Source organism: Tubulanus polymorphus, chromosome 6 (assembly GCF_964204645.1).
Source record: "Tubulanus polymorphus chromosome 6, tnTubPoly1.2, whole genome shotgun sequence".
Classification (NCBI taxonomy): domain Eukaryota; kingdom Metazoa; phylum Nemertea; class Palaeonemertea; order Tubulaniformes; family Tubulanidae; genus Tubulanus; species Tubulanus polymorphus.
Genome location: NC_134030.1, coordinates 11,675,325 through 11,695,981, shown reverse-complemented (window position 1 = coordinate 11,695,981; position 20,657 = coordinate 11,675,325). Strand labels below are relative to the sequence as shown.

Here is a 20,657-nt window from a genome sequence, read left to right as displayed (position 1 = left end):
AAAATAATTCTGCTCATATTCTGAAGGGAAGTTTCTCTCTCTAAACTCATTATAGCTTTGTAAATAATCATATCTATCATCATAATTAGATTCACCTGAATGTCCGTTCGTAAATGCCGATGTGGCTATAGGACCTTGATTCACCCCGTAATCATAGGCCCTTACTCGTTTCCCGGAGGCGGGGTCTCAAATTCATATAAACTATTCACTGTGTGCGTTCTATTTCGTGGTATAAATGATTGAGCTTGCTGTCTTAGAGGTGGCGGTTCACGTGAATTATCTCGATAAACTGAACTTTCCCGGAAACGATCAAATCGATTATCAGCTGGTTGCCTCACTTGTGAATATTGTCGTTGCGGTAGGCGGTTGGCACTTGTCGGATTATTATAGTTTTGCCGTGGACTCCGACATTGTCGGGCGATATGACCACGACGACCCCAATTATGGCATATTCGGCATCTTGATGTTGTATGCCCTACCGTTTGACAATACTCGCAGTATGGTCAACCATCCGATAATCTAATCGGTCGAGATTTGTTTTGACTCGTTTCACCCTTTTGTAACTGCAACAACTCAGTCAATTTCTCATTTAAACCTTTTACTTCCTGCTCTAAGGCTATCTGACGGGAATAATCTATATTCAATGACCTGATTGATGCCTGTGCCGGTGATATTTTTTCAAGTTCCTGCGATAATCTGGCATAAGTTATCGCCTGGTCAAAATTGATTGGGCATTTCCCAATTACAAACGCCTTTGTGGCTGGTAGCAACCCATGCAGAAATGGGTGCAACAGGTCCTCACCCGACTTCTCAAGTTTACCAGCCAAGTATAGTAACCTCCTAATATACGAGTCAAGTGACTCACATTCATTCATCTCAACATGTAAAATTGTTGCTGAGTTACAAATTGCTAAGTTACAAACTTTTCTTTAAACAAATCTAAAATTTCCTCTAATGATCTCTCTATGATCTTATTTTCAGCATCAAGCGGAGGGTTTAATCGTAAATAGTAATAGTACTCTCGTGCACGCCCTTTCAAGTACATCGGTAAAGCGGCCAGCGCTTTACTCTTTTTCCACCCCCCAAACTCAACTCTTATTTGAAAATCCCGCAAAAAATCTACAATATCTTCATCTGCATCCCCAGAAAAGTGAATATCAGCCTAAAAGCTAGCCCGTCTGGGGTTACCGTTGTACCCGCTTCCAAAGTAGCAATTTGAGTCTGCAACTGATTAATTTTACTCACAAAGTCTGGTGATGTAGCTTGACTGTTTTCCAAACTAAAGACCGGCACATTCATTTTCACAACTTACGTCAAATTTTTCTTCACGTCCAAAGTATTTGAGTCTTCCGTTCGCGCTTGAATTTTCCCCGAGTTCGCTGTTCTTATAGTTTTCTTCTGCGCTCACTTTTCCTCTTAATAGTTGTCAAAAATTGCCCGGGTTCCCCACCATTGATCGCTTGCCTCTTAAGATGACTTCTCCAAAAAATAAACTAACAACCAGGCAATCTCATAGGATCTACTGACAACTGTACTGGTGGCTGCCAAAATTCGAACTCTCTCCCTCTACTTGTTTCCCCAACTTAACTAGTCTCTCCCTCTACCAAGTTTCAACCACGTGATCTCTCCCTACCAAATATAGTATGGTTTCTACAGAATCTGCAGCCTCCATCAACCACTCTCCGACTAGAAATATATTTCCAACCACCAACACTACATACCAAGTTTCTGAATCAGGTTTTCTGAACTATTCCCTTAGACTAAGATATTTAAATTTCTTGTTTTCTTCGTTAAATCCAACTGTTCCCATTAAATCATTATTTTTATTTGTTTTTTTTTTGTTTCCCCAGACGTTATTAATATTTATATCATTATTTGATTAACCCTAGTCAACTATCATGTTTAATATGGGCATCATTGGCCTGCCCAGCGTTGCTATGTACTGGATCGTAAAATGGACCGAAAACGATCCGATGCGATGAGTGCTAATCGGTTTTGCGTTACTCATACAATGCTACATGTTTGTCACACGGACCTGAACGATTCTGCCCCAGCGCGGGGTCATAAGATCACTCCGCTCTTGGACCGTCTCATCACAAATCTCCAGAGACACTACAACATATTTCAAGAGATTTCGATGAACAAATCCATGATCGGATTCAAGGGAAGACTGGCATACAAACAATATTGTCCATAAAGCCAAATAAGTGGGGGCTTCTTTTGAAAACGGTTGCATGCCCGCAGGGTATCTGCCCAATGCCAAGTTGTATTGTGGCTGTGACGACGCCCAGGTTGTCGAACCGGGATTGACCAAAACTGGATAAAGTGTCCTCGGTGTTTTTCCTCCATTCGTCAATCGTGGGCACCATATTTTTTGTGACCGCCTGTTTAGTGGTTTGCCGCTCGTAGAGAGTCTTTATCAGAAAAGGACATCTATACGGGTACCATTCAAGTGAACAGGGTCGGTATACCTGAAAAAAATTCGAGAATGGAGCCCGGCGGAATTATTGCTTATCGGAACGAGAATATCATGATTATGAACTGGCGAGACAAACGAATCATTTCTATGATTTCATCGTTCGGTCGCAGAGACGAAAGATCGCAAGAAAATCGCCGTTGGCAACGCAACCCGGTTACGAAGCCAACAGTGGTTTGCGACAACAATGCCATATGTCAGGAGTTGACCTACATGACCAACTCAATAAGTACGACGACAACGGTAGAAAATCAATGGTGGAAGAAAGTTGTGAATTGTGTTACGAATGTCAACTGTACAAACTCCAAAACGCTGCTGCTGGCGTTGTTGTTCGTCTGACCATATTACTAAAATTTCGTATAATTAATTGAACAACTGGTTCAATCATGCACCGATGACGCCCCAAGAAAGATAGGTCGATGCTCACAAGGACCACCGCGGGAAAGACTAAATGAGAAGGTTCATGTCCTTCGTCAGCGGAACTCCGCCGCCGATTGTTAAATCTGCAGCGACCGTATAGGTGGTGCCCGTCGCACAAGCGAGACATGCCGAGAAAAGCCGGTTTCGCACCATATTCATTGCTTCGAGGTATACCACACCCAACTCAAATATCGCTAAGAAATACTATTCAATCTTGTGACAAAAAAAATCTCAAAATGCAATCTTATAACTAAATAAAAATGCTTGAATGAAATTGAACGATTTCTGGAATTTCATTTGAAAAAGTTTCATTTTTAGTAGACTTATTTGAAAACCCTGGGGGTCAGGATGACCCCAGATGACCCCGACACGTTTCATATGAAGGAAATCAGATATCTAGAGGATTCAGAGGATCAACATCGAGGCAACCAAAGAAACCAAACAACTGAGAAGTAATTACGAAATCAGGAAAAATTCAGTGTTTTCTTTTTTTGCGACCCTGCGGATTTGTTGAAATTTCTGACCCCGAAAAGAATAAAATTACTGCTAGCCCGGTCATGCTAGCGGCAGTGTTGAATAAACATTTGCATTAAAGCGATTCTTGGATCGCAGCGGATACGATCAACAGATTTTACGTTGATAATCTACTCACAAGTGTGATATGAAAGGTCGATGCTCTGTCATATTATCAATCATCAAACATACAATCATCAAATCAACAAACATTCTCAACGGCGCAGGTTTCCACTTACGTCAGTGGGTCTCGAACTCAAAACCGGTAAGCAATGCAGTGAAAGTCGATGAAATTCAGTACCCCACAGAAGAAGTGTCAGTTCTATGAATGAGCTGAGCTGGATTACTAGAAATGACCTCATTTCGTTATGTCAGGCTCAGCTGGTTACAACAACAACAAATACTAAACGGTCTGTAGTTTCACAAGCAGCCTCAGTTTATGACCCACTTGGCTTTGCTGGCCCAGTTATCGTGTTAGTTTAGTTGTTTATCAACAAATAGTGGCTGACTGGAAAAGACTTGGATGACATACGAGATTACAGAAGAAAGTAACAGTTTCTTCACTTCTCCCAACGTTTAGATGAAGCTGAGATTTTCTATCAACTTAAAGAGTCCATGGAGAGGTCTATAGAAAAAAAAACAAAGTTAAAATCTGTGTAAACTCAACCAAAGCATGGGAGATCTTAGATGAGGCATTTGACGACGAGACGTGTTACATTGAGACGTTGATATCTGACATTGAGAATTTGGAGTCCTATGAAATTAGAGGGAGAGTGAATTTGCGGAACATGGAGAAATTTGTCGAACGTCTTCAGAACTTCTCGACCCGGGTCTCTTGATGTTGAGGGAGGATTCAATAGCAAAGTGATTCTGGCCCAAGTCCAGCCTGTCAAATCTACAGAAAGTCACTCGAGGGTCCCAAAATTTCATAAATCATCGAATTACTCGACGATGTCCCCTGGTGGCAGCTGCAGAAATCCAGACAATCATAAAAGAGAAAGTCACAATCATAAAAGTAGAGACCAGTTTCCATTAGTGTCCCTTACACCCGCGAAGTTCCAACCACTTCATTAAAGGCTGTCATAAATTCCGAACTCTCACGCAAGGGGAGAAACTCGACATCTTGAAGGCAAATACTATTTGTCAACGTTGTGGACACAACAACTGTGTAGCAGGGAAACTTCCGAACAGTTATGAAGACTGCCAGTTTATATTACCCTCTCAAATACCTACGTGTGGAGTTGACACCCACTTTGCTTCAATTTGCCCTCGGGTTTACGGAACTGATGGTTATCGACATTTCGAAAAGGGGTCACAACAATATACTGGGATCAACAAAAAACTTGACGTTTCAGCTGGTGAATTTAAACATAAAGAGAAGAATTCTTATCAGATCTGTGGTGTATCTCCGGCCACATCAGACGGAACTCACATAACCGCTGCATTACCTACCGTCATGGCGTATGGTTGCTGCGGAAAAAAGAAAACTCTCGTTCGAGTTCTCCTAGACACGGGAAGCCAAGTGTCACTCATACGAGAAGGAATCCTGCCAAAATCGAACGATGATCAAATGTAAAACATCGCTCTCACCACTGTTGGAGGGAATGTTACTACCCGTCGGCTTCGTGTAGCAGAGTGTGTGCTCCAAAGCTTAGAAGGTACGTTCTCTCGTAATGTCCGATTCACCGAAATGAAGAAGCCATGTGGAGACCTTCCAGTCATTACTAACAATCAAATTCAACAGTAACCTCATCTTTCTGATATTGAAGTGATCGAACCTTCCATTGAAACCATCGACGTTCTCCTAGGAGTGAAAAAAGTGACTTACTACTTCCTTACGAGCACATTGTTGGTCCTCGAAAAGATGATCCAGTCACGGTCTATTCTTGGCTGGTATGTACAGGGCGGTCGCTGCAGAGATGAACTTCACACAACTGCTACCGTTAACGTGATTCAAGTGTCTGTTATCAGTGACTTAGAAGACTTCCTGGGTATCGAACGTATGGGTATTGAGCCAAAATTATGTAAATGCAAAGCTAACGAATCTGATTAGATGGCCAGTGATTGCATGCGTCAAAGTATAACTAAGTTAAAAGACGGTACCTACCAAATCAGTCTACCTTGGAGGAAATCGGAATTGCAGTTGGAGTCATAGCCGACATAAGCAAAATGTTTCAAGCCATTAAGATGACACACAGTGATACCAGATTTCATCGTTACCTATTCAGGGAGAGACCTGAAGATCTTATTCAAGTGTATGAACTGACCACTGTAACCTTTGGAGATAAGTCTTCCCGACAGCGGCGACCATAGCCCTACGCCATGTTGCTTCAGAAAACGCTCCTACTGATCCAGAGATTCAACATGTCATTTCCAATCAGTTTTATGTTGACGATTTAAGTGACTCACAAAGATCCCTTGATGACGTGTTTGAAGTCAAACCTGACGACAGCCTTAGAGAAAGGTAACTTTAAGATACGGAAGTTGCTCTCCAACAAAATTGAGGTTTGCGACTCAGAATTATGCCCTAGTGTGGGTAACACGTCCGTGCTTGGTACTCAGTGGAATATAAACTCAGACACGTTGAAGGTGAAATGCACTGACAAGTTTGGAGACTTCACCCCGACTAAGCGAAACATCCTACGAAAGACTGCTTCTTACTATGATGTTTTTGCAATGTTATCTGGAGTAATGATTAGACCTAAGATACTTCTTCAAAAGTTATGGCAATATGATATGGATTGGAATACTCCTATTAATCAAGAGAGTGATCTCAATGCTCTGTGGAGAATAATAAATCGTTATCTAGATGACTAGAGCAAAATCGAGATAAGACGATGTTTAGTTCCAGATAAGTTCAAGGGTCAACCGACGTTACCACAGATATCAATGCATGGTCTAAGTGATGCTTCTGAAGATGCCATGGGCATAGGCATCTGGCTCAGATGGTCCGACAGAGTGAACGACTGGGTAGAACTTTCATTTGTATGTGCGAGAGCAAGACTGACCCCATTGAAACAGAGTAGTATGACACGGAAAGAACTGCAAGCAGTATTAATATTGACTCGATTAATGAACACAGTGAGGAATGCGTTACGTCTCGAGATAGACTATGTTAAGATATGGACAGATAGTATGATAGTTATCCGCTGGCTATGTGGTCAGTCGAAGTCCTTTCGTTCATACGTAGCCTACCGTGTGGGTGAAATCACTACGGACTACGACCCTATCAAGGAAGAACATTACGTACCCAGTGAGTTGAATACAATTGACCTAGTTTCACGAGGAGTGAAGGCTGACGACATGTTAAAGGTCATCGACGGACCATTATTTCTGAAAGACCCCCTTGTACTTGGCCTGTTACCCCTGGCAACATATTAGTTGACAAAGAGGATTTAGAACGGAAGAAATTTCATGTTAGAAATGCCAAGGTCCTCGCGGCAACTTTGTCGACTGACGAACCAATTGTTGACCCAACTGGGTTTTCAAGTTGGACGAGACTTATAATGGTTACAGCACGCATCCTCGCATTGAAAGATTTACCTAAACGTCTCTGGTTAAACTTCCACCTCTGAAATGGGTCAGCGAGGCTGAAATCTATTAAATTCGTCAAGCTCAGAAAGATCTTGACTTCAACAACCATCAACTAATGAAGCTTAACCCATTTTTTAGACCATAACGGAGTATATAGAGTTGGTGGTCGCTTGCGGAATGCGCCGTTGTCTTATGAGCTCAGACATCCGTACTTGATTCTGAAACGTAGTTACATTGGCTTACTTATTGTCCGTGAACGTCATCGTTATGCATTGCATTGTGGATACCTTCGTACCGCCTTTGAAGTAAGGAAGAAGTATTGGATAGTGGGTGACACCGGTCTGTACCACCGCGTAGTCCGAGAATGTACTCTATGCAGACGATACAAGGGAAAGCCGATACATCAACAGATGGCTGACCTGCCAGATTTCAGAGTGACACCGTGCACTCCGCCGTTCTATACTACAGCAGTTGACATCTAGGACCTGTTAACGTAAAGGTCAACCGAAATACTGTGTCGAAGGGATATTGCGCGGTCTTAACATGTGCTCTTACTCGCGCAGTGCATCTTACGTGCATTCAAGATTTGACCACTTCAGCCTTCATAGAGGCCCTCGAACGATTTGTTAGTATTCGTGCCGCTCCGAGTCTCATGATCAGTGATAACGCGACTTGTTTCCATGGTGCTGATAACGAGATCAGAGACTTGCAACTTCGCCTCGATCAGGGCAGACTGCGTAAAGTTTAATACAGAATGGAAGTTTGGACCTTCGGGTGGACCCCACCATCAAGGAATCGTTGAAAGAATGGTCCAGGAGGTTAAAAAGTCCATGCGTCATATGATTCGTGCCGATAAAATGTAGTTTATTGAGTGGGAAACGATTTTCACTCAAATTTCTGAATAACTCAATAGCCGTCCGCTTACTGTGGTGTCGTCTACCTCGCTCGAAGATCCGCTGCTTACGCCGAATCAATTCCTCATAGGACGAGGAGATTTACCGTGCCCCCAGATACCCTGTAAAGACTATATTGGGAATACTCGCAAGCGTCGTGAGTTGTGTAACTCTCTCGTTGATGGGTTTTGGAAACGTTGGATGACCAATATACATAAACTGTTGCCGCGCCTTAAATGGTCGACAGCTGCTGAAAACCTAACCGTGGAAGACATTGTTCTTGTCATAAATGAAAACGCTAAGCGCAGCCAATGGAAGTTGGCTGAGGTGATGGAAGTGTTCCCAGGACAGGACAATCTCGACAGAATCGTTAGTGTGAAATTATCTGATAAACAAGTGTTAAAGCGTTCCGTTACTAAGCTGATCTTACTTATGAAGAAAAACGGACGATTTGATTAATAGTTAATTATAAGTTCAGAGACTTAAATGTGTATTAAAACGTTACATACTTCATAGACTGTTGAGTTGAAAATTCTCGAATTTAATTGATATCGACAAATTGTGTTGTAATTAATTATCACCATCCCTGGTGAGAGATGTCCCCTGGGATGTTACAGACTCTTGATCTAGTTTGTCATATTTCTGTAATTAATACGCGGGATAGAGGGCGTCATTGTCGTTGTATCGCCGCCATTTTCGATACGGTTGAAAAATAAAGTAAAAAACGTAAAATTAACCGTAATTCAACGTCGCGTTATTTTGCTGATTGTTTCGCCGTGGCATCCGTAACATCATGTACATTATGTGTGATTGGACAGAAAATTGGTAAATGAAATAGAATCCATTAGAACCTGAATGCAAACAATGTGGACGATCAGAGCAAAACGGCAAAGGTTCTCGTTTGATAATTCTCGATTGCAAGTTCTAGCAAAAATGGGTTTATACCAGGGGCCATTCTACATTTTGAAGTGAAAATGGTGCTGGCGACTACCACCAGTAAATAACTGGTACGTTTCGAGTATTCAAAACCACATCTCGCCTGTTTGGATCCTGATGGCATCATAAAATTCTGCCGCGGTATGAAAAAAAAAACGACAATGTATATATGAAAACGCATAAGGGCTATTATCAAACCACTGTTGCGCACTAAGGTAGAGGCTCATTACACAGAATATCACCACGGAAAATTTGATGTTTTAACCAATTCTTAAGTTTGACTCTCAATTTCAGGAATGGTTAGATCAACGCGGTGTAAATTACCACAAATCAGCCGGTAAACAATCATTGATGGACATATGCAAAAATCTTCATGTGATCCGAAAGTACATGAGTGAGCGCATAATAAACTCCGAGGGATACAAACTCCTCATACTGACTGTAAAACACTGTGAACTTAACCCCGTAGAGATGGTTTGGAATCAAATGAATGGATATGTCATAAAAACAACACTTCATTAAAATCGAAAGATGTTAACGGGACCGTAGACTTATCGGGGAAGGGGGTCTTAATTACGAAAGAGACACGGACTAACTATGAAAATCAAATGAATTAAGGGATGAATTAATTGAAAATATTGAAAACATTGCACCGGTAATGGTAAATCAAAGTGAGGTCACAGGTGAAGATGAGAGTGAGAATATGAGTGAGGTCGAGAGCGTGATTGTGAGTGAGGATGAGAATGCGAGCAAGGATGAGCGTTAGAATAAATTTGGTAGAGAGGGAGAGAGTGATAATGAAATTTGTGTGAGAGTGGTAATGAAGTTGAATGGGTTTCATGTGGTGTGTGTGACACGTTGTTTCATATTTCTTGCATTTCCAATCATTCAATCCAAAATTTCATATGGTTAAAATATACAAAATTTTACACCAATCAATGCATTTCTTACAACAATAATCAATTAGGAAATTATACATGATAAGAAGACATCTGGCGGTTGGTAACTGATGTGTAAAATTTACAAAGTGTTAGGAGTGAAAATTGTGTTGTGGATTCAAGAGATGAAGAAAACTACCATCATGTAAATCGTGATCTTGAAAATCAAGAGATTCAAAAAATAAATTAAATTGTGATGATGATAGTCAACCTCGATTAATCCGTATCACTAGGGGCTGAGCTATTTAGTACGGATTAAGTGATATACGGATAATATTACCCGTATAAACTATGATTTAAGTGCACAATCCGTATAATAGCCGGTTTACGTAGATATCTCTCAAACCGTGGACGACTACTACAGTAGAACCACATTCTAACGATCCATTTGGGGAACAAAAAGTTCATAGTATCCGATGGTTCATTAGATCCATTCCAGTACAGATAACCCACAGGCCATGTACTTGAGGGCGATTCATCAAAGGACTTTTGATGATTGACAGGTAATAGCATGTACTGAATATTTAGTGAAGCTTTTGAGACTATGACATTGATGGATTAACTTCAGTGTTTTCTGGAGTTTGTCCTATTTCCTACTGACGTGTTTCCTGGTGTGGAAATTATGTCATTTTTCATCAAAATACTGCCGATGGCAGTGAAACTCTTTGAAGTTATCGCCTGTCAACAAGGATTTTTTAATAATCCGAAATAGTGAAAAATGAGTTGATAATCGATGTTTTAGGTCGACTGCCGGTCCTTCCTGGTCCTTATGAAACTTCAGGTATGTACCAACAAAACTGACCGAGCTAGGCCAAATTCGTGCAAATGTCAGCGTGGCTTTAAAATGCATCAACAGGTCAATTAACAGTCCAAATTCTATTGTTTTTAATTCTGCTGTAGATTGGCATAATTTGGCAGATCTACTTCAGGACGCTCCATTAACTATATGTCTTGCCTCTTCTCGCGAGTCTTCAAATAATATAAATCCACAAAACCTATATGATATTGAATCATATTTGCATCTTATTTACGTTTTGCTGAATAGTGGCCATGGTACATTATACCAGCCTTGTTATTTGCCTATAAATACCATTGTGCTGTTTAAGTCAATATGATTTTGGGCTTTGATCCAAGGGACACATATACGCTATGAAACACCTATGCTGGCTTCAGGGTGATTTTGATACCAATTTCCATATTTCTAATACATGTCATTATTGCATTTGTACTATATTTGGACGTATTTTCTCATATTTTGTCTACAAAATCAAATTCAATCAATTCTTGGCCCTCACTTTTTTATCATCTAGATCAACGATTGCATAAATGTCAGCGACACCATTCATTTAATACTTTTCGCTGATGACACAAATAGTTTCGTCAGTGACTAACCTGGCTGAATGGTTCCATGCCAACAAATTATCTTTAACCCTTTAACTGGGTTAATCGCCATATGTTGGAGTTGGGTTCGAACTGTCTGAAATCTACGCAGCGAAAATCTCTACACAGTGTCTGCCAGATTGCAGACCCATACGGCTTAAGCTTTATGTGGAGAAAAATTATCGTCATTTCTCAAAGTTTATCAGTTTTGGCCCCCTGAAGTTACTGAAGTCAACTGAACTGATGGCTCGGCCCAAATTTAACCTCGATGAGGTAAACTCGATGCTCGAAGCTGATTCTTCGTCTGGATCAGAGCCCGCGTCAGAATGGGCTAAACGACCTCCTGATTACTACCAAACTATCGTGGAAGATTCTCGAGGGCGATGAAAGTTATCGCACGTGGCTAAAAGATTTCACTGAACAAACAGATTTAGGGCCGATTGGTCAGATAAAGCCTATTGATTATTGTGGAATGTTTATGGGTGATTAATTCTATGATTTCCTCGTTACGCAAACAAACAGTTATGCTGAACAATTCTTTGAAAGCAATCCTGACCTAAAGCCGAGATCTCGTTATCATCAATGGAAACCTGTTCTACAATCAGACATGAAAATATTTTCATGGAATGTAGAAACTGGGCGACCAAACTGTGCCGTTTGTTCCAATATAACAAGACCTGGTGGAAGGAGACAAACTCGTTATAATTGTAAACAATGTAATGTTCGCTGTGTCCAGTTCCGTGCTTCGAACATTTCATACCATAATGAATTACAAATTGTGCCATTTGGACTTCGAATGAACTTATCATGGTAAATGCATTTTCCAATCTCTTGTTAATTGTTTTTCATTTGATTTTCCAGAAATATGGTTAAAACAAGCAGCCTATCGGCTGATACACCTCCGCTGTTTTATAATTATATATTATATATTCTATACAACCACCTACACAGCACTCTCAAGAGTTCAAATCCAGAAAATGGCTCTATAACTTATAACCCTTGGCCCATAGTATCTACATACCAAGCTTTGTCAATATCAGCTAATGATTGTAGGACTGTAGCAATCGAACAATTTTACAAGTGTGACCTGTACAGCGCCCCCTAGATATCAGATTGGGAAAATGGCTCAGCAACATTTAGCCCATGGCCAGAATAAATTCATATTGAGATTGGATAGTAATTGTAGGACAAGTAGCGATTTAAAGATTTTACAAGCGCCACCCGTACAGCGCCCCCTAGAGATTAAATTTGGAAAACCGCTCTAAAAGTTTATAGCCCTTGGACCATAGTATCTACATACCAAGTTTGGTCAACATCGAACTGTAATTGTAGGACGAATGGCGATTTTTCGATTTTACAAGTGTGACCTGTACAGTGCCCCCTAAAGGTCAACTTGGGAAACCGGATATAAAACATGTTGTCCCTTGGCCTGTAGTATCTATAAACCAAGTTTCATCAAGATCGGATTATTATTCTAGGACAAGTAGCGATTTAAAGATTTTACAAGCACCACCCACAGAGCGCCCCCTAGAGATCAAATTGGGAAAACGGCTCTATAACATTTTTTCCCTTGGCCTGTAGTATATATAAACCATATACCTTGGCCCATATTAGCTTCATACCAAGTTTGGTTAAGATTAGTAAAGAACTGTAGCACTTGTAGCAAATTGAAGCTAAAGTTGACGGACGGACAGAAAATGAGGGTCACAGCAGAGCTAAAATCTTTTAATATCTCATCATTTGCAGAATTGTTCATATTCTTGTCGAATGTAGGTCATTTCCATGAGAAAGTATGTTAAATTTCTCGAATTAGGTAAAAAATATTTGGTGATTCTGAAAGGTCTTTCTATCCTCTACAACTTCTTATACTATAAAATGATAGCTCATTTACTTAGATGCTATTTCACTTATGTTCTTGTTAAGGATGCCCAACAGTGTGGGCATATTGAATAGGTTAAAACGCTCTTAAACCAAATTTATACTTACTCATTTATATTTCAGTTTAGGTGAAAAATACTTAAAGGCGGAGGAGTATGGATGCTAGTTAGCTGGGTGGCAAACACTTGAGACCTAAGATATTTAAATCAAATCCTCTTCCTCGTATGCAAGCCAATTTTGATAGAAGTCTTTCTAATATAATAAAACGTTTCCCCTCCGCTAAAGAAACTGTGAATAAGTTCCATTCACGTCTTCCTTCTTTACCCTATATGAAAGGCCCGCCCATAATTCATAAAGATAATGTTCCACTGCGGTAATAATCCTACATACAGGTTATCTAAATTTCTCGCGAAGCAATTATCTCCTGTGCTCGGTTCATTTTCTTCTTCGCATCTTCGCCATAATCAACATTTACTTGAACGTATTAAGAATATCATCCCTGGTAACGACAAATTTATATCGTTTGATGTTACTTCCCTTTTCACCAATGTTCCTCTTGGGCCTACTCCTGATTTTTTTAAACGCAGATTATCATCTCTTTATATTAACGATCTTACCTCTTTTTGTATGACGGAATCCTTTTTTTAAAGTTAACAATTGTTTCTACGAACAGACATTTGGTATCGCTATGGGAAACCCTCTTAGTCCTATTCTAGCTAATTTATTCCTAGAACATGTTAAATCTGAAATGTTGCCTCTTTATACTAATATTCGCCCTAAAATTTGGCTCAGATATGTTGACATTGTTCTGGCTTTAGTTACCTTTAACTTTGTTGATAACTTTTTTGTGTTATTAAACTACCTTTACCCATCTCTGGCCTTTACGTAGGAATGGGAATCCAATAGTAAAAATATAGCTGCAAAGCAGCGATAACGGGTTTTCTGCACAGTCTTAGAATCCTGTTCAACGGTGGATTTCAACAATGCATTTGATAAGGCTCAACATCAGCCATTACTGAACAGGCTATTAGGAAACAGTATCAATGATAGGTCGCCCAAATGGCACAGCAGTTATCTCTGAACGGAAACTTGTAACCGAAATCAACGGAACGCCTCATCTTGGAATGAGACGGTCTAACTAGTGGAGTCACGCAAGGTAGTATCCTATGTCGTCTTCTGTTAAATGTCCTGACAAATGACATACACAGTAATCCAAAATATACCAGACCGAGTAAATTTCCAAAACAACCTTAACACACTGTTCAACCAAAAACTTAATGATCCGACAAAACCACGGGCGACAAAACCAAAATTATGAATTGTCGCGGGTGACAAAACCAAAATATTGAATTGTCACGGGCGACAAAACAAAAATAATGAATTGTCGCGGGCGATAAAACCAAAATAATGAATTGTCGCAGGCGATAAAACCACAATAATGAATTGTCGCGGGCGTTAAAACCAAAATACTGAATTGTTGCGGGCGATAAAACCAAAATAATGAATTGTTGGGGGCGATAAAACCACAATAATGAATTGTCGCGGGCGTTAAAACCAAAATATTGAATTGTTGCGGGCGATAAAACCAAAATAATGAATTGTCGCGGGCAACAAAACCAAACTAGGGGTCCAGGGACACCATGCTCACTTGGGCAGTGGTTTCAAATGCTCAACAATCTAACAATTTCAATACATAACGCCCTCTAGTGACCATATACAAAAACCAATGACCTTGAAACCCACCACAATCAAAGAACATGTGAGCAGCTATGATTTTGTAATTGATTGTGATAACAAAATATGCCTCGTTACCAATTTAATATGGAAATACTAAGTTATTCTACTATTCAACGCCCCCTGGTGACCATATGCAAAACCCAATGACCTTAAAACTCACCACAATCGTAGTACATGTCATGAAATACAACTTTGCAATTGATCATAGTAACAAAATATGCCTAGGTACCAATCTAATAAGGAAATACTAAGCCATTCTACTATTCAGCGCCCCCTGGTGACTATATGGAATAACTAATGTCCTTAAAAACTCACCACAATCATAGACGATGTCATGAACTACAACTTTGCAATGGATCATGGTAACAAACTATGCCTAGGTACCAATCTAATAAGGAAAAACTAAGCTTTTCTACTATTCAACGTCCCCTGGTGACTGTATGGAATAACTAATGTCCTTAAAAACTCACCACAATCATAGACGATGTCATGAACTACAACTTTGCCATTGATCATGGTAACAAAATATGCCTTGGTACAAATATAATATAGCGATACTAAGTTATTGTATTATTCAACGCCCCCTGATGGCCACATACAAAAACCAATGACCTTGAAACTCACAAAAATCATGGAACACGTTATGGGCTTTCCAATTGAATATAGTAACACAATATGCTTAGGTATCAATTAATTGTGGAAAAACTTATTCCCACCTACGAATGAGTACTGATGACACCATGATGGCCGCCAATTGCGTCATAATTGGCTGATCAAAAATACCTGTCCCAGGTATAAAACATCCCTCTCTAAAGAATATCCATCAGCAATTGCAATGAGAAATGGCAAACCAGAAGGAAGCTACAGGACCTAGAATTCTGGCTAAAATTGACATTTTTGGGCACTAAAAAGGTCATAGGACGGCCATCTTGAGTCAGATCGACCCAATTTTCTTATGCTGATGGGCCTTTGGTAGATTCAAATATAAACGAAAGATCAAGGTAATTGATCAAAGCTTCTTCAAAATTTTCTTCGGGCGACAAAACCAAAATAATGAATTGTCGCGGGCGATAAAACCAAGATGATGAATTCTCGTGCAACAAAACCAAAATAATGAATCATCGCGGGCGATAAAACCTAAATATTGAATTGTCGCGGGCGATAAAACCAAAATAATGAATTGTCGCGGGCGACAAAACCGGAAAAAAAATTGTCGCGGGCAACAAAAACAAAATATAAAACCAAAATAATGAATTGTCGCGGGCGTCAAAACCAAAAGAAGAATTGTCGCGGGCGACAAAACCAAAATAATGAATTGTCGCTGGAGATAAAACCAAAGTAATGAATTGTCGTGGGCGATAAAACCAAAATATTGAATTGTCGCGGGCGACAAAACCAAAATAATGAATTGTCGCGGGCGACAAAATCAAAATCATTGTTTTCTCGCGTTATTTTAGTTTTGTCTTGTCGTAATGTCGCCCTCATTTGCATATTCGTGTTTTTTTATCTTATCAGCCACCATACTAAAGCCTTAAGGTCGCGTAAAACTCGATAAACACACTCGATAAACAGCGACACAGCGAACGATCTCCTTTCCCCCACAGCGAACGCTTACTCCGAATGTCAAGTGTGAGTCTAGCATACAGATAGGAGAGTGTTATATACTTGTATTTAGTAAATACCTTGTGCATTTGACAATGATCGGTATGTACTGTAGGAAATATAGAGTATTGATAAATGGTTGAAGCCCGCGGCCGAATAAAGTAATATATTCTTTTATTTTGATACCTCGTCGACATAACAACTTTTCTCCGCCATATCTCTTCGGCCTGTTTAGTTTAGGCCTACGGTTCCCCAGTACACTAAAGATTTATCTTAGTAAATACACGGTTAATTCGGTAAAGAAAAATAGGTATTGTTAAACTAACTCCTTGAAACCCGCAGCCAAATCACTGGTAGTAATAAATTAATTTGTACTCGATTTGATTCTCATGATGAGGAGAAACTCGCAGCTCATCCACGGAACGTCGATGTAGTAACACACGTCGATTCGTCGATGTTTACGGCTCGACAGTGCTTTTAAAATCTAAAGTAGTAAATTTCCAGTGTATCGGTAATATGATTTGATGAGGAAAATGGGCTATTGCTAAATTCACTGTTTGAAGACCGCGACTGAATGTGAAGTCTGCGGCAATAAATTAGTTCATTTATACTTGAATTGATAATCGAAGTGACAGTCGGCCTGCGGGTTGATTTCGGGATGACGACTCGAAAAACATGTCGCCCCATTGAATGGGGCTAAATTTTCGATGTTTACGGCCCGACAGCGCTTTTGTAACGATGATTCGTGAAAAAACACGCGGGCTATTTGTAGATCTCAGTGAGCTGAACGATATCATATGGATTGTATATGAAACAGCAGTAAGGTAACAAAGCCTATGTTCTTTTGGTAAAAATGGTGTGGAAGAAAATAATAATAATAATAATCACGCGGATATCAATAGGGTTTTCTGTGAAATAACAGAAAACCCTAATAACTTTCCTGGATGTTTGATCTTTAACGGTATGTCTTTCTGGAAATTCACGGTGTATATGAAACCAACTAACGTTGAATCCTACCTTCATTACTTTTCTTTCTCTTCCCCCATTATCAAACTCAGTTTAGCTCAAGGATTTTTCTTTGCCTACCTGATTTCATTTTGAAAAAAGCTCTCCTTAAAGGCCATTTTTTACCAATTTTAGAAAAAATAACTTAAGAATTCCTGCGTCGGCTACCAATGAACAGCCTATCATTGTACCGTATGTACCTTTTCTCGAGAATTCTAAAGTTCCTCCTTGGTCACTAGATAAACAACTTATCTTTAATTATAATAATAAACTTAGCAACATATTGATTAAAAACAAACCAAAATCCGAATGTCTCAATTGTGGAATTTGTATAATGCCTTGTAAAGTTTGCGACAAAGTATAGGACAAACAGGTTAGAACCTTAACCAACGTATGAAAGAGCACAAATTAGATGTAAAAAACTTTAAACCTCTTATTTGTCACTCATCAATTTAAGTCTCTCTCAACTTGTATTCACCAATGTTTTGATTTAACTACCCCATAGTTTGTCATATAGCGCTGTCATATTTTGCCATTAGCCAACTCTAGATGTCAGGCGTAAAGAAAGAAGCCAGATTTATATGTTTCAAGTTATCCATGATATCGCCCCTCTGGTGATTCATCCATTTTCCCAATATCAGTTTTCCAGGTCCTGTACTGTGCAAAACCCACTGCCGTTTACACTTCCCTTTGGAAGTGCTAAATTCATGACTTCGCCTATTGCCATATTGATGAATGTCTGGAATAAACTCCCAGCAAATTTCAGAGATCTGGATTTAATAACCAACTTCAAAAGAAAAGTTTCTCTTGAATACACTGGAAATCATATTACCAGCACAACTGATCTCCAAATTATAACCCCCAGAGGAGATAGCCCTAAATAGGTTAAGAGTAGATTTCCTGCTAAAAAGTAATTTTTTAACCACAATTTCCTAGTCAAAAATCCTCTTTGTAACTTTTGTAAAAGGCGGCTCGACACCGCGCATTTCTTTATTTTCTGCAACCAGCCTGACCATCGGGCTTCTTTAACCAATCTCCTAATTGAACTAGACCAGCTGCAGGTAGGACCCCACTTACGTTGACTCCCAAAACGCAGAAAATGTAACTACCTATTATATGGTGACCCTGGTATCTATACATCTCATTTAAACCACCAAATTATTTCAAAAGTAGCAAAATTTATTGCTGAAAATTATGATCGTTGTAACAAAATTAGCAAGCAATGACTGTACCAGGTACTTTTTTTTCTTTCTCGTTTTCTACACTGCATTTACCAAGATATTGCGATATTTAACTGTCATATTATCTATGTATAACAAATTTATTCTAAATTTTGATGGTTAAAATAAAGAATTTTTCTTATAAAAAGAAATGGTATCATATAATTACCATTTGGTTTGCTTCTCTTTAATCTATTTTAGCTTGTAACTGTTTCTACGTTAATTTTCCTCATAATTTCTGTCATATTTCATTGTTCCTGAAGATGACTTTTAGGATATAGTTGAAACGTTGAATAAACTACTAACTTCAGTTACATTTTTGGACTGTTGTTTCGTTATTATTGTGGATTTTACTCCACATCACTTGCGTTATAACTGTCTGAAACCTCATCAGGTAAGCCATTGAATCGAACGAATACGGGATATCGACAAATTCAAGTTCTGGAATTTCTCCTTTGATGCTCTAGTCAGAACCGGAAATTGGAACCTAAATCCGCTATGTTTTAGTTCATTTGCAATAAATCTCTCACTTCAAGTTTTTAGTTAGCGATATTTCACTTACTATACATTGTCACGCGTAATCCTTTAAGAATGATATCCTGACAATGTGTTGAATTTGATAAAACCTCACTTCGAATGCTAAATATCACAAAAAATGTAAAAAAATTACCAAAAATCACAAATTTAGCGATGACGCTCGAGGCAGCTAACGGAAGTGAAGACTGGTGCCGGGTTACATCACTTTGTTGTTGAGTTCAAGACTCTATCAATGGGAATTTATTGCAGGCTACACTTATAAATAAGAAATAATATTATGAAATAAAATTGATTTTAGAAGGACAACACTTGTAGATTCATAATGAAAATATGAAAAGTACTAAGACTCGAACCAACAATCGAAATCGTGCCGTCAAGTGCAGCCACGTTGTGATACCTGGCAAACAGTCTTTACATCGTCAGCTGTCGCAAAATGTTTTTTGATAATTTTTGAACATTTAAAGTGATTTCGAGCCTTTGCAGTGAGGTTTAAGCGTATCCAACGTAGCAGTAGGATATCATGTTTTAAGGATTATGCGTGACGATGTATAGTTAGTCATTAAAAACGTGAAGCGAGAGATTTTCATCGCAAATGAACTAGAACATGGCGGATTTAGGTTCCAATTTCCGGTTCTGACTAGCGCCATCAAACAAGTAATTCAAGAACTTGAATTTGTAAGGAGTGTCACCCGTATTGCAAGGAGTGTCACAAAAGGCACCATTCGGTACTTCATGACCATGTCGTCGTCATGAAAGGTCAAGAAACATGGTCATGCTCGGTGCCCCGCCGCTGGACACCAATACCGAATCGTTGAAAGCAGGCATGTCAAAGGAAGCTCTGTCCGAAGACCGTCCCCCAATCGTCACAAACATAGAAAAGTCGAAAGCAGGTCTGTCCGAAGCAGCGTCAGACCACGATCACACAGAAGAATCAACATCAATGGAGTCAACCGAAGACTCGACAATGAACCGAAACTTGTAAACTGGCTTGGATTTTACTTCCAGGTTGTTGAAAATCTCGCGAGAATGGCGCTAAATTTGAAATGCAAATAAATTCACAGAAATACCTTGTGCTGATATTCTTTATTTATCCGCTATAAAGTTCCGACTAACAATTGGTCGTTAGGGATCATTATCAGGCGGTCGTTATGCTGTACTATATAAAAAGAACTAGGGATGAAACGGCTTCATTTTGCCTGTGACCGTATTGATGCGGCGGAAATCACTGCGCATGTGCAGCAACTTTTACTTTACTTACCGATATACCATCACTCCCGACATACCGGCATTTCCAGCATACTGACCCTACGGCAATTGCGCTGTGATCAAAGGGCGTTCAGTTCCTAAAATTCCCCTGAAGAAAGGTGCCAGGGTTGCTGACCCTTTCTTCGCAGAAAATGTAAAAACGGCTGTATTCAATCGATCAGTTTAACCTTCATGCGTGATAATTTTTTTCGGAAGCTGGTGTATGCATTTCATATGGCTGCAAAAATACAATATTTTACGATGCAATGGGTTCAGTGGTTCGGAAAGACCCAGGAAAGCCAGATCATTTTCATCACGCTATCGTTTTGGCAAATCCGGTAAC

At 39.5% G+C, this 20,657-nt stretch overlaps 1 pseudogene; it reads left to right on the top strand.

Moving 5' to 3' along the window:
* The first annotated feature begins 5,578 nt into the window (after window positions 1–5,578).
* LOC141907744 (uncharacterized) lies at window positions 5,579–6,790 on the top strand (annotated as a pseudogene).
* The last annotated feature ends 13,867 nt before the right edge of the window (window positions 6,791–20,657 follow it).